Genomic DNA, 3,863 nt, shown 5'->3' with positions numbered 1-3,863 from the left:
CACTTCCGGCGCCGGCTGAGGGCGGGAGCCGGGACGCCCTGTCCGCCGCCATCTTGAGGGCAGCGAGGGGCGGGGCTTTCCTGCCGACATCTTGAGTGCGGCGTCGCGTCCGCCATCTTCAAGGCGTCGCCCAGGGGCCACCATATCGGTGGTGGCTACAGTACAGCCGCGGCCGGCCCCTCGCCGCCCGCGGAGGCAGTGCCAGCCCGGCCTGCCACAGCCTCTGCCGCCCTGGGCTGATCTCACTCTGCGGCAGCTGGCGGGACGTGTGTCCGCACGGCCGGTGACAGGGCAGAGATCCCCAGGTCAAACCCCTGAGAGCATTAAATGCCCGCTGAGGTATAGGGGCATAAATTGGGTATTTTGAAAGAGAAGAAACCGTGAAAGATTAGTGAGGAGTTCTGGCACGATGACAGCAACTGCATGTGTGTGACAGCGTGCACCTGAAGTGATGTGGGTTAAAACAGCTCACAGGCCACAGTGAGACTCTGAGCTCACTTTGCACACATATGAAGGGGATTGTAATTTGTAAAAATTATAGCCCTCCCAATGGAGGACAAGCCTTACAAGAAACTCAGCAAGGGCAGCAGCAATCTGACTCAAACTGGCTTTGGTGCCCGTGTAAGACACCACCTCTCCCATCCTGAGTGACCGCCGTAACAGATGGAGCCCAAAGTCATGGATTAAATGAACTCAGTAGACATTTTGTGGACATTAGCAGACATTTCACAGGTGTAGATCATAGACTAAGGGAATTATATCTATGTATTATATCAAAGGGTAGGAAGGGTGGTGATAAGTAATGAGAATGTATTGGGTAGTGCAAGACCTGAGCATGATGTAAATGGTATTGAATAAGGTATGGAGAATATGCTGGCTTTTGCTAGAATAGAGTTAATTTTCTTCACAGTATCCGGTACAAGTTATGTTTCAGATTTGTGCTGTTAATAATACAGATGTTTTTATTATTGCTGAGCTGCGCTTACACAGAGTTAAGGCCTTTTCTGCTTTTCACCCCATCCCACCAGTAAGGAGACTGGGTGTCCACAGGGAGTTGGGAGGGGACACAGCTGGGACAGCTGATCCCAACTGACCTAAGGGATATTTCACACCATATGATGTTATGTTCAGCAATAAAATCTGGAGAAAGGAGGAGGGGAAGTTCAGAGTGATGTTGTTTGTCTTGCCAAGTAACCATTACACTTGATGGAGCCCTGCTTTCCTGGAGATGGCTGAACACCTGCCTGCTGATGGGAAGTGGTGAATGAATTTGTTGGTTTGCTTGTGCATGTGGCTTTTGCTTTATTTAAACTGTCTTTATCTCAACCCACAAGTTTTCTCACTTCTACTCTTCTAATTCTTTCCCCCATCCCACTGGAAGGGGAATTAAACAAGCAGCTGTGTGGGGCTTAGTTGCAGGCTGGGGTTAAACCACAACAAGGAAGCACTGAGACCATCTGTTTTGAAGGATCATACAACTAATGGATGCAGTAGCTTTCACATTTAGTCTGATGTTACTCTTATTTACCCAACTGTGAAATGGCTTCAGGAAGTGTTCCTGTTTAGCTTTTCCTCTTGCATATTAGAAGCAATTCTCATGACTACAAAAATAACTGCTCTGTGCAAGTCTGGTTTCTCCATCCCTCAGCTTCTCACATCATCACTGCTACCTACAGCAAAGACAACAGAAACATCTATTGGCTAATACCTCATACAATCTATGCACAACCTGGCACATTACAGTCCTGTAAGATTCTTTCAATACAGGAAAAAAAAAAAAAAAGTGGAAGGCAGCATACAGCAGTGTGACCCAGTGACAGGTGTTCATCCAGGGTAGACAATTTAAGCTGTGTTGCTGAAGGAGAGGAACTGGTGCCACTGATGCTATTGCTGAATGTAGAACAGTTGCTAACAACTGTGCAACACGGGGAGAGACCCTCTTCTTGGCAATCAGTGTGGATTTTAGATGTGTCCACAGCAGCATCCAAAAAAAATTAGACCCTAAAATATAGGCAAGTGAGACCCCCTCTGGGAAGAAAACAAGGGAAACTTGTTTCAACATCAGGATTCAAGTTTAGTAATTCTTGTTCCTGCCCCGCTCCACAAAGGCAGGGGCACACATTTAATGGCAATAAGAGAAGGTTGCCAAAGGGATACAAGAGAGACTAAACTGAATTAAGGAATTTAGGCAGTTTGGTTTAACTGTCATTTAAACTTATGTATAAATAGTCATAGTATATGACTAGTTAGATGGTTACAAGACAGCAGAAAAAAACCCAGTCTTTTTTTTCATAACAAACCCAGTAACATAATATAGATCAGTTAAATGTGAATCTTTGAAGGTATTTTGCTTGTTCTCTTTCTTTCTCTCTCCATTGCTACATATGAGAAAGTTCAGAGTTTGAGTTGCTCAAGGCTATCTAAATGAAAAACCAAAGCAAAATGATTAGAAATTAGAGATGCTGAACAGCCAGCAATAAATACTGTTCTGGTTTTGACCAAATTTGAAATTAAATATCACACTGCATTACATATAGCACACTACTGAGAAGTTTACAAGATTAAGAGGCTATTGTTTGTTTAATTAATATTAGAGCATGGCTTTGCTTCCTTTTATCCAGGGTATTGAGATCTCTCCTTTAGAGCTGGTGGAAGCTATTTGGATGCACATACAACAGATTAATATTTTGGGGAGGTTTCATAATCTTATTTCTGTAACACAAGTATTATTGAATTAAAAATAGAAGACCTGAGGGAATTAATGCATTCTTTTATGCTTTAAAAAAGAAAGTCCACAGACTCTTAATACTTACTGTTCTCCCAAAGAAATGTTGCTAGGCTTTAATCTTCTGAGACAATGAATGTTCACTATCCCAACAGATGATAAAATTAAGCATTAACTACATATGGAGTGGCTAGCAAAAACTTACCAACATTTCAAAACTTAAAGCTTCTAAGGGAACAACTTAGTAAATACCCACGTAGCTCCAAACAGAAACTTGAAGCTGGGAAAAATCTTCTAAACCCAACACATTTACTCTACTTATAAGTCCTTATTAATAATATATCATTTTTCTTGTATCCAGTCCTACTCCAGCAACATAATTATTAGAAAATTTCTTAACTTATCCAAAACCCCAACATATCACTAGTTTCTTCCAAGAAGAGTCTTTCTCTCTGTATTTGCAAGAAATTGGTACCTAATGTGTTTCACCTGCATCACTGAGTCAGCAGTTAGTATTTTGCTCCTCTTTCCACAGCTGCTACCTGATAAAAGTGAATCAAAGGGATTCTAACATACAGGGTTCCTCTTAAACGTCAGTAGTATTTTCATCAAGGTTTAAATAGCTAGCATCACATTTTTGTGTCTTCTTCACATAGAAATATTTTTTTTTAGCAAGGTTAAACCTTTAAAGAATGAGTACTATTTTCTGATATGCACATGTCCCTCCTTGCCTTGAAAAAGCTCAAGAACATTTTGTAAAAACTTTGGGATTAGCATAACACTGATACTGTGAAAATATTTACTTCTTATTGCTAGTACTTGCTGTTGTCTGCCTGTTTCATTGAACTGCCACCATACTATCTATGTCTGTATACCTGGATGTTACAACTCATATCTGCACTGGCCCTGTATTTGGTCATGAGACATAATTTAAATATAGAAGATTGTGGGACTACATGTCTCTTCCCTTTAGGGAAGGTGGTCTCAGCTTGGATAATTACATACCTGTTTGCAGTAGTATAAACTTACCAGATCCATTCTGTTCTTGGCAGTCATGGAAGTTTAAAAAGTCATAAAATCACTTCTCATTAATTCCTTAATTATGGAAGGATTTATAGAAAAGAATGATGCATGTATT

This window comes from Athene noctua, chromosome 12, assembly GCF_965140245.1.
Source record: "Athene noctua chromosome 12, bAthNoc1.hap1.1, whole genome shotgun sequence".
In the NCBI taxonomy this organism is placed as follows: Eukaryota; Metazoa; Chordata; class Aves; order Strigiformes; family Strigidae; genus Athene; species Athene noctua.
The sequence above is the reverse complement of the archived record's forward strand: the minus strand, read 5'-3'. Positions refer to the sequence as shown.